This window comes from Hemiscyllium ocellatum, chromosome 23, assembly GCF_020745735.1.
Source record: "Hemiscyllium ocellatum isolate sHemOce1 chromosome 23, sHemOce1.pat.X.cur, whole genome shotgun sequence".
Lineage (NCBI taxonomy): Eukaryota > Metazoa > Chordata > Chondrichthyes > Orectolobiformes > Hemiscylliidae > Hemiscyllium > Hemiscyllium ocellatum.
The window spans coordinates 35983966-35998076 of record NC_083423.1 but is presented as its reverse complement, the minus strand read 5'-3'; positions in this window follow the sequence as shown (position 1 = coordinate 35998076).

The following is a 14111-nucleotide window of genomic DNA, read 5'->3' as shown; positions in this document are numbered from 1 at the left end:
ATATTTAATTAGCTCTGTCCTGTTTCTCCATTGATAAAAAAACGGATAGAGTAATAACAATTTATCCTAGGTCCCACCTTTCCATTTTGTTTTTTCTTTCTGAAAGTCAATATTGTGGAATGTTTAGTTCTCAACATTGGTCATCTGTGACCATATCTCCACAAAGATATGAAATGAATCCCTTTATTTCTAACAGTGCTAATAATTAAGCGACATTGTTGTTAAAATGTCATGTATCCGTTTATAGTTTTAGCTTTAACTTTTTTTCAATGTTTCTCTGATGCCACCTTAGGCATGATTTTTTTATTCACTCTGTTAAGGTTTTTGTCCTTCCTGACACATTTCCTTATTCTTGTTCAAATCACTAAACACTTGATGTTCTTGACATTTTTCTTATTGCTTTTAAGTTTGTTCTTCTCTGAAACCTTCCATTGCTTCTCTTTGTTGGTTTATCACTGTACCAATTATGTTAGGTTGTGTTATTTGTTAGGAGACATTAAATGCAATTCACGACTTCTTTATTCTGATTATTGCAACCAGTCAAGATTATGATGCATACACCTTGACTGACTCCCTCCATCTTCCCTCTGCCAGACTTATATGTCATGAAATTCTTTTACAGGAATTTCATGACATATAAGTCAGATGCAAGGTGATAGCAAATATCAGCTGCTTCTTTTAAAGAGGACAAGCAACGTTTTCAGGTTTAACTTCCAATTCTATCTACAAGCTGATGTAGTTAATTGACAGCAATCTCTAACCAGTTACCAATGTGGCCAATGGCAGGGAAGGATCTGACATTGCATGTGGGCATTGTACTAGTTAAGATAGGATCTTTCATATGTCGCGGCGAAGGTTCTCAATAAATTCAATATTAATGACTTTGATTTGTATAATCTGGATAACAATGATTAGGTGTTGCTGATATGCATGGAAAAATAGGATGTGAAATAAATGACCAAAACTGAGAAGTTAGCAGATACTCAAATGTTTGAAATCCCGATACCATAATAAGAATTCTAATGCAGCAATGAATTTGATTTCTGAGTTTAAACCTATTCACACATGTAAGCTGTTCCCATAGTTTATGCAGCTGTGAATAAATTAAGAGCAAGAAAAGCTGCTCAGTGAGCTAAAGTTAATTCAAATTCAGGCTATTCTACTGCCCTCACAACAAATATAGCCCCAGGCAGACAATACAGAAATTCATCTTCTGCTCCAGTTACAACTACAATAGAAAGAGTTAATACTACAGCCTTTGTTTGCCTAGGGACATAATTTTTTCTTGCTAGATGTAATGATAGTAATAGCCAAGACTCAACTAGATACATCTTCCTGTGTATTACATAGTTCTGGTAACCCAAACCCTTGCTAAAAATGGAAGACCCAATGTGATGAGTTTTTTTTATTATTGCCCTCTAGAATGTGATAGGATTCCATTTCATCTGATTACCAGATTACTAAAAAAGTATCACCGTTTTATTGTTATCACTGCACCAGTGTAAAAATAATGGAATAAAATAAAATCGGAATAAATGTCAGGCTTAAATATGAAATATTTACCTTAAGGGCAAAAAGGCATCAATTTAAAAATGGTCAGTATATGTCATTTTTCAGATAAGCTTCACAATCATTTTTCTTAAAGCCCGAATCATAAGCTGGAAACTATGCTTGGAAATATTTGGATCCTCACTATCACTAGTGTAAAAGCTAGGGAAATATTACTCTTTAATTAGTGCTTTTTTTTCAGATGCTTGGAAGAACATTCCATGTGTCAGAAATGTTGAATTATTGCAAGTATATTGTTGTTTGTATGTTTCTCCAAGCAGATACTATCAGAGTAACTCACGATATAAAATTTTAAATTGCTAGCATTGGTTTGTCTCGGATACGAAACCTGGAAAGTAAGCCAGATATCTGTTGATTACATCATCATGATTCTCACTGTTATTATTTATGTTGCTGAACTTTGAATGTCATATAAAATTGAATGTGTCCCAAAGGTCTCCTCTATCAATTTTCAAAACAAAACATTCCAGTACACCATCCAACATATGCTTCCATATACCATAGTTACCTACTCCAACAGATAGCAATCAAAATGTTTTACTCCATTATTTAAATAGCTAATATTCAACTTTCTGGTGCCTGAATCCTGATAACTGCTACAGTTATGCATGCATGTTTTTGAGTTGCAACTTTTTAAATTAAATTATCTTATGCATCTGCACAAGTGTACATACTTACATTGCTATTAAAACAGATTAAAGAAATGAATTTAAATCTCATTTATATGTTGCCCTCTTGGAATTTCCTTGCTGCACAATGCTGTTTTAATTTGTACCTGAAATTTGTTTGGATTATTATCAAAATGATTCATTTCCTGACATCAGTGGAACATGTTTAAATGCTTTCATAGCAATTGTCAAGTGATTAAAGTACAGAAAGTCATTCCATAATACTTCAGATCATCCGATTCCAACACCTTATGAACCTTTAAAGTACATCTTTTCATAAGGTTTTGTAAGAAGGATGTTATGCATATTTAAAAAGAGAAGACATGCAATGGCTTATTTTTTGAAATACTTGCCATTTCAGTATGAGACAAAGACCCCAACTTTTGTACCTGGATCAGTCACTTCTCCCAGAAATGGGAGACATTTCAACTCCACAACCCACAAACCTGACTTTTAACAATGGTCGTTTTTGACAGGGAGGGTAGACTTAATTGGGCTTTGGGACAAGTGACCTGCAAAGTGTAGAGGAGGCTAAAAGTTCCGAAGACAGGGTGTGTGCTTCCCACCTCCTCATTCTCCATGCCCCATCCAAACCAGTTCATGCAAACTAATGCCCACTCCCGTTCCTCCATGGCCCCATATATCCCAATTGTAGTTAAGCAGGAGGTTGGAAAAACACAGGAGGCTCAGCAGCATCAGTAGTTGAGGTCAATGTTTCGGGTATAACCCTTCTGAAGAAGGGTTACACATGAAACATTGACTTTTCCACCTCCTGATGCTGACTAGCTTGCTGTGTTCTTCCAACATCCTGCTCGTCCCCCACATATCCCTATGGCAACATATTGTCTTCTTCCACCCAGCACCCTTTCCCCTTTACCTACTAAACCAATTCATTGAATATCCTTAAGTGCTTGTTCATGTAAGAGAAAAATGTACTTCCATTCCTTAAAGCTCTATATTGCATACTAAATGTTTTTGAGAAAAGCGAACTCATTCATGAATACACTTTTGTCACTTGTTCAGACTTTTTGTAAAGTTGTGACACTCCTTAATATTGTCAATACTTTTAAAAGTCCTGATAACTCATAATATCTCTTAACAGGACTTGACAGGTCAATACTTCTTTGATTTGATTTTGATTTTATTGTCATGTGTACTCAAGTACAAAAATATAGGAGTATAGTGAAAAGTGTATAATATCACCACATAAGGCACCATCTTAGAGGCAAGCACCTAGGTGCAGAATCTTAAGAACAACATAGAAAGAAAGAACATGGTTAAAAGTTAAACATTGAAGTAATTACAGTACAGCGTAAAATATACAAAATATGGTTAAAGGTTACACAATGCGGACCTCCTTAGATTTAAATAGAAAGTAAAGAAATAAAGCTGAAAGTTCCAACAAGTTTGACATATTGGACAGTTCCCAATGGTTGATTGACCTTTTACAGGTAATCATCACTACAGTTAACAGTCCAAAAGAACCCCAAACCCCTCCTGACCCCTCACCCCCAAAAGTAAACCTGACACACCACCTCAAAGAATTCCTGACTTACACCTCCAGTATATCCTGGAAGTTTATCTGCAGATGTCTGTCAACTCTCCAAAGAGGTCAGCTGGCTATCCAAAAGAAATGCACTGCTAACAAAATTTCTCTTAACTAGTCTAATTTTCGCTCCAGGTTCCAGATACCAGGAACTTCAAAACCCAATCCCAATGGAGATAGCTGATAATTTAAATGGCTAGCTACATCCAGGAACTTTAATTCTCCAACTTCACCCTAACTCTGTGAAAATGAAAGCTTTGGGCTGGGTTTCCCAACTTCAGCATTTTTAGGGTGGCAAAAACATTATGGTAAGAATTGGGCCCTAAATATGAACACTTTGGCTGCCTGTCATTTCAATATTACTTTGACACTTAGGATAAATTTTGTCAGTTTTTGACAGTACTTCTGGATTTGTTGTTTCCTGACATGCATGTATTCTGCCTTCGTAGAAAGAAGCTCCTATAGAATAAAGCTTTGGCCCCATTTCTTTTGAGAAAGTACAAAAATACATGACTGGCAGATTTGTATCCTGCAATGGCAGGAAACATTTGCCAAACCTTTTCTGTCTTGTCTTTTGGGATACATTCATTTCACTGATCATTTACTTCAGGAAAGTTAATCATTTACAAAAATATTAGCATTGGATGCAAAATCACAACAACGCTGCCTGATGATAGATAGGTTTAGTGATACTCAACTGATTATCAAATTGAACTTGGTCTCTGGGCTAATCTGAATGGAGCAAACTTCCAGCTTCTCTCACGTTTTGAGAGGTGATTTATATATGACCCAATACAACTTTAGATTCCCTACAGTGTATCATCACAGACAGAGTACCTGATATCGGAGTCAACAGATTCCTTCAGGATGCCCTTAAATAGGTCTAATGCCACTCATTAACATACCTGAGAGGGTAGATTGTACATCTGAAACCTGGATTCATGGAAATTTAAAGCAGTGAGTTTTCTCCACGTTTCCTCCCACAGTCCAAAGATGTGCAGCTCAGATGAATTGGCCATACTAAATTGCCCATTGTGTTCAGCAATGTCTAGAGTAGGTGCATTAGTCAGGGGTAAATGTAGAGCAATAGGGTAAGGGGAATGGGTCTGGCTGGGTTACTCTTCAGAGGATCGGTGTGCACTTGTTGGGCGAACTGGCCTGTTTCCACACCATGGGGTTTCTATGATTCTATGAACACAAACCAGCCTGGAAGTAATTTTACAACTCTGAGCCAGAGGAGAGATTCACTTCTCATTCAGTAGGTGTTCAATTGTTATGTGCTTGATCATCTGAGTCTGGTAACTGATCTATTTCACAATATATTTCTTTGTCCTATTTCAACAAAATGGTCTATGATGTGGACTTGAGAAAATGAAAACAAAGCTATACTGTAGAAAGAGTTGGAAGCCAGAATGTAGCATGGGGTAAGCATGTTAAAGCATTACATACAGAGAAACCAGTGTCATCTGTGCTTAGATTTGAAATATAAATTATGAAACTCTCAGTATGTCAGGCATTCAGGTGTACAGTGACCATGATTTCCCAGTTGTTAAATAATTATAATATTTGCCATACATGGCCAGAAGTTAAATAGCATGGTGATTATATCTGATTCACTAAGCTAAGATTTTACACTTTAGAAGCTTATATTTTTGTATTTCCAAATGATTTAAACATTTATGTAGCTTACAGAAATAATGAATGATTCTGAATTGATTAATGAACTCCTTATTTCAAGCAACATGTTTACGATCTTGATATTTTTGCACATGATTAAATTGATACAAGTCTGAAGTTTGATGCTAAGCTTAGTAGCATTAAACTGTGTCATGTCAATAGAAAGGTGTGTTGAGTGTTTCTTCATTCGTGTGAATGAATCATTATAGTGAAAGTGTGGTCATAGGGAGAATGCGAGAATGTTGTGCTTCTATTTACAAATCAGTAAAATTTCCAATGTATTTTGAGGTTTTCTGTGACTGTCAGCATAAAATCAGCTCTTCTGCTATTCTTAGAAGTTTAGTTTTTGTAACTTCCTATCTTCCCCCATTTTGCATCAACAATATGCTTTTTCAGCATTAACATTTGACAAATGTATTCATGATTTGCAGCTAGAACCTGTGTTGCTCTACACTCAGTGGACATGCTACACAACAGATGCAGAGCAGGACAGTTTATTTTTGTATCCCTCTTTCTGATTGACAAAACTGCTCAGCAATATATTCTCAAGCAGAAACTAGTCAAAGGCATTATTGCATTGGCAGGCAGGTTTCACTAACCAAATATAACACCAGGCTGGATCTTAGGTTCTACCTTCATGATCCTGTCAGCTGCCTGACAATTCTGGAACTGTCCAGGCTGTTTCCAAGCAGTGCCATGGCCTATGTGGTATTAGTTGATACCAGGTATCCTATTGAGCATGGACCCCCTACGTAGTATTGGTGATGTTTGAAAATGATGTTAAAATCAGTCTATCATTAATTAGTTAGTTGTACACCAGACGCACGTGGAAGGAAAGGACTTAAGATAATATCTATCTTTGTTGAAAGATACTTCATAACATCTGTTTCCTTTTGGAAGAGAAGAGCAAAGCTGCAGGAAAGTATATTAGTTTGGATGGACTTTTGATGACACATCCAGTATGACATTAAAATGTGTTTTGAAGTAGTTTACATGAATATGTTCCTTGCTTATTAACAAATGATTGCAAGCTTCCTATTTTCTTTCAGGGAGGTGCTGACAGCATTACCATTTTCCTAACAGAAAGCACATTTGCCATTGTTTATTGAATTCATTGTCACCATTCACTTAATTAATATCTTAAGTTAGTGTGAAACGGGGAAAGAATTTTAATGGTATCATGAGTGTATTCCACTCAAGTTACAATGTTTTAACATTTCTTTAAAGGCATCTGATAATATAATGCCACAGAGTCAGTAAGTGTTAAGAAACCTGACTTTGTTGTTTCAAGTGTTGGGCTTGCTATATAGGGAATCAATTGTTTGAAAAGTTTCAATTTGTTCTCAGGGTGGAAATGTCAAATATGAGGGGTGTAGATTTAAGGTGAGAGGGGGAAAGAGAAGTGTGAGGCACGTCTACCAGGAACACACTGCCAGGGGAGGTGGTAGAAGCAGATTCTATTGCAGTATTTAAGATGTGTTTAGATAGAGACATGAATAGAGGGATACTGATCATGTACAGGCAAATGGAATTAGTTTAGAACAGCATTATGGTTGGCACAGAAATGGTGGGCTGAAGGGTTGTACTTTTCTGTACGGTTCTATGTTCTATGTTATATCTTTTTACTAATGTATTCCTAAAAGAATGTCCAATCCCTTGACATTCACTGGGTATACTTGTTAACTTGCTGTAGAGGTTATTCTTCTCTGACTTGCTAAGGAAGTGTGTGCTTTTGCAATAGTTATGTCTGCAAAATGCTACAATTGTTCAAGAGAGCCTTGTCTTTTGTTTTCCATTTGAAATTATGAAATTCATAAACCAAACCAAATTTGTACAAGTTTTCAGGTAAGTGAGCCTATGTTTAGTTTTGGCTGATGTTCATTGCAGAGCTGACAGTACAGCAGTGCTCAGAATTTCTAAGGAGATAGTCCTTTGTGTTGTTCTTATTCTGATGCTATCTCATGGCTTCAGCATGTAACTGCTGCCTCAATGTTATTGGGTTATTTCCTATTCAGATTGTTTTAAGGATAGAGTTATTATTTCTGTTTGTTTCTGAGTCATAAGATTGTCAATTAATGTCTCACTGCAGAGCAATAGGGTTGCATGGTAGACCATTCCAGCAACCTGAATACATATGGCACCCCTGTCACAGCCAGGTTTTGGAGCTCTCTTGGTAATGTGCGATCAAGAGAACTCACTGTCCCATGAACCCACAAGGATGCTGTCAGAATTTACATTTGATTAGTCATGTTAGGGTCCAATTTGATCTGTAGCTAGGAAGGACAACCTGATCAATTCCAACTTAAATGGGGGAAACTGAATGGTAATCTATTGTCCATCCCACACCATCTCACACAACTTATGTAGTTCCCTCTGTCTTCCAGCATGTCATAGCCTTTTGTTTTGGAGGGTGAGGAGAAAGAGGGGGAATGATAGCTTCAGGGGTGACGATGGAACAATTAAACTCTACCTGTAGACTGTAAAGTTCAGTTGCATTGTGCCTGTATTTTTAGTGTTGTATGCACTACTTCTTGTCCAAACGACCTTTGTGTCATGTGTACTCAGTGGGTCTGAACATGGCAGAACAGCCTTTTATGTGGGTTATGAGTACATGTCTTGGGAGCATCACCCATTGAAAATATGTAGAATAGACAGGTTGCAAAGTCCATCAGCATGCACCTCTGGTTTGTTTTCAGCACTGCTATTTTTCAATGCTCCAGCTCACTCTTGTAACCTCGGGCTGCTGAATGTCTTTCAGCCAAAGGAAGGAACCCCAACTAACGGTACTTAAAAAGATCATCATCAACTTTCAGGTTAAATGCCAAATGATATTACCTTGCTGTTGCTGAATTATGGAAATTGTTTGGAGCTTTGCATTGCTACTTAAGGCCTGTGAATTCAACAGGAAGTGGTGAGTCATGGGGTGAGAGATCTGACCTTGAACACTTGTGAGTGAAGTCATTAAAGTAGTTGCTGCACTGTATCCATATCCTGCAGTCCTTATCTGCAGAACATTATCTTTTGCTTTCCATTTTTAAATTATGAAATTAATAAATCAAACCAATTTTATACAAGTTTCCAGGCAAATGAGCCTATGTTTAGATTTTGCTGAAGTTCATTGAAGAGCTGACAGTACAGTAGTGCTCAGAATTTCTAAGGATATAGCCCCTTATGTTGCTCATATTGTCAAGTTAACTCTTCTGTTGCTATCTCATGGCCTTAACATGCTACTGCTGCCTTTACTATCTCCTTGGAAATTTTGAGCACTACCTTTTTGTCAGTTCTGCAATGAACTTCAACCAAAACTACACACTACCTCACTTGTCTGGAAACTTCTACACTGTTACCATTGACTGTGACACCTCGTCTGGTTCTGGTGTTAGTGCAGTGTCCATCTGGAGGTTCTCCTAGTTCCCAGTGGATTAAGGAGCTCTCTTTCTATTCAGGTTCTGTGCGAAGGTCTTCTATGCTACATTGGAGAACCTTGGAACTCTTTGATATTGCTCCATAGTTATTCTTCTTCCTGCTCATTCTCTTTTTTTTAACCCACAAGCAATTCTTCTAGCATCTGCTTCAGTCAAAACATACCTCCTATTTAAATGGTACAGACTGATTTTAAATACCACACATTGGCTTGAACTCAAACTAGCCTCTTAGGATTTGGCCCCCTGCTCAGGCATTCAGCCACTGGATGATATGTTTAACATTGGCTAAGAATCTTGTAAATGAACAGACTGTATAATGTTTTTGTGCTTCCTACAATGGAAGCAACAGATGTGTGTCAGTCCGACATCATGATCCCTGCAGCAATATGGGCCTTATTGAATTTCATGGCTTTGGAAATGAACATAAAATTGAGACCAGCACATTCAATGCAATAAATTGCACGTGCAGCATTGAATGTGCAGAAATGATGACTTTCAGATGAGACAGTAAATTAGGACATTATCTGCTATCTGTAATGGACAAAAGGAATCCATGGCATTAGTGAAGAGCTGAGCATTTCATCCTGAACACTCAGCCAATGCTTATTTCTTCAGTAGTATTGCTGTTTGTGTGACCTTGCTGTGTGTAAATTGGCAGCTGCATTTCATACATTTGTTACTACAATCACTGCACCTCAAAAGAGTACTTTCACAAATAAGGTGCCATAAGATCTTGAAAGATGTTACATGAATGCAAGTTTTAACTTAATTTTTTGCAGAGATCATTATTGTGCGATTCAAACCAAACCACAGATTGTGTGCAATTTGATCCATTTTCAGCACTATTGAATGCTTTTAAAAAGGAGTAGACTTTGCAGCAGGGATTTAACAATGGAACTATCTCCGTGCTGTGATAATGGTTATTTTGCTGCTGAGAAGGACAGTCTCTCTTTGGTAGGATTATCTCAAAATCACAAGAAAATGTTTCCCTGCTGAGGAATATTGGTCTTCTACTTAAAAGAATGACCTTCCTGGGCTGACTTGTTATTTTGTTTTCTTTTCTACCTAATTTAAGATATAGTTGTTTCCTTTTGCTAACAAAAAATGTGGCAACTTTGAAATTAATGCTTACATACAAAAATTAGTTGGAATCGAATAGAAATCAATATTACACTCAATTGCATCCTGGTGTTCTCGATTATTGCTTGTGTGATAACTGTTTACACCTCCTCAAACCTGCCAGGATGATCTTTTACATCAGTGTAAAGCTGCCAGGTAACTCTTCACATCCTTGAAACCAACCTGACAATGTTTCTTTCTTACAATCATAAACCTTCCACATACCCATTCACATTCTTATAAATCTCCATAATAATCTTTACATCCTCATTAAAGTGACCATTAACTCTACACATTCACATAAATGAAGCCAGTAACTCTGTATGTCCCATAAATATATTAGCTCTTTGTCTCTCCTTTTGAAGGCCTGCCTGATGTTGACACAAAACACATGCACATGAAACAAAACTTGCTTGATAATTCCTGTAGACGTTAAAGGGCCACAAATCAAATCCCTCATTTTTATGAAATCTGCCACCCTGACATCTTCACAGCTTTATAGTTCCTGCATATTTTGCAGCCATTAAATCCTGTTGATGCTTTATTATTAAACTTAGCATAGATTAGATGCGTGACATGATATTGACCCATCTAGTCTTGGCCTTTTCATCAAATAGTCTTTGGATAATTCCTTGGTCCAATATTCTGGCTCTTAAAGTGTTTTATTGTTGTTTTCTATTAAAAGTCAAACACGATAAAAGCCACTTTGACAGAAGTCTGATAGAAAAGGCTATATTTGATGTCATGCTTACTCTGACTGAATCAGGATTTCTGGACAAAGTGTAGATTCAAACAAGAGAAAGTTCATTTCCCACAGTGTGCAGGATATCAAGGCTTGGGCGGTACGGTGGCTCAGTGGTTAGCACTATTGCTTCACAGCACCAGGGTCCCAGGTTCAATTCCAGCCTCGGGTGACTGTCTGTGTGGAGCTTCTCATGCACATTCTCCCCAGGTCTGGATGGGTTTGCTCTGGTTTCCTCCCACAGTCCAAGATAAGCAGGTCAGGTGAGTTGGCTGTGCTAAATTGCCCATAGTGTTAGGTGCATTAGTCAGAGGGAAATGGGTCTGGGTGGGTTACTCTCTCAAGGGTCGGTGTGGACTTGCTGGGCAGAAGGGCATGTTTCCACACTGTAGGGAATCTAATCTTGATGTCAAAGTGAGGTGAAGAACAGAGATTAGTTCAAATTGTTCTTCTGAAGTTGTCAAATTCAAGATCCAACCTTGTCTGATAGAGTCTATTAAACATCTTTGGCAGATCAGAGTGATTTTCAATATAATACTAAAATTAGCATGCTCCACGCAGCTAATAACAGCAACATTGAGGCCATGATCCTCATCTGCTGGCCTGGATTTGGATGGCTGTCTTCTGACTCCAAAGTAAACCTACTGCTCCCAACTCATGAAAGGCGCTTGAATGATAGAAGGACGAAGGAAGCATTTCAAAGATTCACCTGAAAGGTTCTCTCAAGAAATGCAGCATAGCTGTCAATGCATGGGAGACCGTCATTCAGAAGAAACTTTCTTGGAGGAAGCTCCTGTATGAAGGGACCGAATTCTTTGAGAACACCTCTCAGCAAGAGGACGTACGGCAAAGGAACAAGAGGAAAAGGAATGCCAATGATCTTGAGTACAAGAACTAATTCGACTTCCTGGAACCAACTGTCAAATGTGACACTATAAATGCAGATCTAGGATGAGGCTCAACAGACACACAAAGTCTTGTCACCCATGAACGCTGACACAAATGTCCCGAGGTGGACAATCCTATTTGTCAGTGAGTGGTTGACTATGATGAAAGGTTCAAATTGTCTTGAATATTTATAGAAGGCAGTCAAGTGCATGTAATGGGATTATTGACTTGAAAACATTCCCTAATTTTGCTTCACATAACACATAAAGAAAAAGCCTTTGGGTGTTTTGTTGGTATTAACAATCATGATCTGCAGCATTGACAAGTGTACCATCCACAATGTCAACATTCTGCACTAAGAGTAGCATATATGATAAGATATATGCACTAAGAATAGCATATATGATGCAACTTTACTGAGTGAGAATCAACATATAAATACTGACAACACTCTCTGCTTTCCAAGTATTCACCATACATGTGAGTTTTAAATTTATTCCAGATTGTTTGTACTTACATTCACAGAACTTTAAAAAAATCTCAATTTTTCTAAATCTTGTAAACCATGGGATGAAATTTCTCAAGTTTAAATTTTAAAAGTCAAGATGCATTCAAACTTTTTAGTGTTTAAGCTTTTTTTCTGTTCTTAGGTATAACACCTAATCTGTGATATGTTCTCTTCACCTTGCTATTGCACAATTAAAAATATTACAGGCTGAATCTTAGTTTGTTGGCTAAGTACATAATTCCTGACGTCTGTTCTGGCTGAGGCAGACAGGGGGAAACAATGCTCCCATGGTTCTGGAACTCCTTCCTGACAGAGTGGTGTACAGGTCAAATATTCTCTTTCCCCAAGATGAGCAGTGGTGCAGCACACCAGACCATGCCACCCAGGTTAGAGCAGACTCAACTGTCTGGGGGCAATGACCAGCATTGTGGGAAAAGGTCAATGTCCTTCTCCACTGTAAAAGTTACTGCCACTATCTTCTCTCTGATACCTGACACTCACCCTATTTCTGCTACCTCATTTACCTCCTAGCACATCTCATGCTTTTCTTCTTTCACTAATTCTGGCAGCATCTTCCATCACTAACCTCACCCACCTCAGTCTGTGACATCACTATCCCTGCATGCCATCAGCGCTACCCATCACTCATTTGGAAAAACTCCACACCTGTAACAACGATAATGCTTGTGCCACCCACTTTGATCTCCCATAATACCTGTCTGTCTTAATCTAGCATCTCGCAGTAGGATAGAAAGAGTGTGGACTGTGGTGTGCCATCTGTCTTTCGGCTTCTCACCTCTTGTGAGCAGTGGATCATGATTCTGACTGCTCCAAGCTGAGCTTGGACCTGAACAAAGGCTGAACAGGATTGAGGCCTGCTGATAACTGTGGCAAGCTTCCTGGCTTGTGTCAGTCTAAATGGCACTTAAAGACAGTGTTGAACAATGTGGTGCTGGAAAAACACAGCAGGCCAGGCAGCATCCGAGGATCAAAGAGAATCGATGTTTCAGGCATAAGCCCTTCTTCAGGAATGAGGAGGGTGTGCCAAGCAGGCTAAGATAAAGGGTAGGGAGGAGGGACTTGGGAGAGGGGTGTTGGGAATGCGATAGGTGGAAGGAGGTTAAGGTGAGGGTGATAGGCCAGAGAGGGGGTGGGGGCAGAGAGGTCGGGAAGAAGATTGCAGGTCAAGAAGACGGTGCTGAGTCCGAAGGTTGAGACTGAGATAAGGTGGGGGGAGGGGAAATGAGGAAGCTGGAGAAATCTGCATTCATCCCTTGTGGTTAGAGAGTTCCTAGGCAGAAGATGAGGCACTCTTCCTCCAGGCGTCGTGTTGCCATGGTCTGGCAATGAAGGAGGCCAAGGACCTAGATGTCCTTGGCGGAGTGGGAGGGGGAGTTAAAGTGTTCAGCCACAGAGCGGTTGGTTGGTTGGTCCGGGTGTCCCAGAGGTGTTTTCTGAAACGTTCCGCAAGTAGGCGGACTGTCTCCCCAATATAGAGGAGGCCACATCGGGTGCATCGGATGCAGTAAATGATGTGTGTGGAGATGCAGGTGAATTTGTGATGGATATGGAAGGATCCCTTGGGGCCTTGGAGGGAAGTGAGGGGGGAAGGTGTAGGAGCAAGTTTTTCATTTCTTGTGGTTGCAGGGGAAGGTCCTGGGAGTGGAGGTTGGGTTGGTGAGGGGTGTGGACCTGACAAGGGAGTCGCGGAGGGGGTGGTCTTTCCGGAACGCTGATAGAGGAGGGGAGGGAAATATATCCCTGGTGGTGGGGTCTGTTTTGAGGTGGCAGAAATGACGAAGGATGATACGATGTATCTGGAGGTTGGTGGGGTGGTAGGTGAATTTACCTGGACCATCTCAGACTCCTCCCTCCCCTTCCTAGACCTCTCCATTTCTATCTTGGGCGACCGACTCAACACGGACATTTACTATAAACTGACCGACTCCCACAGCTACCTAGATTACAC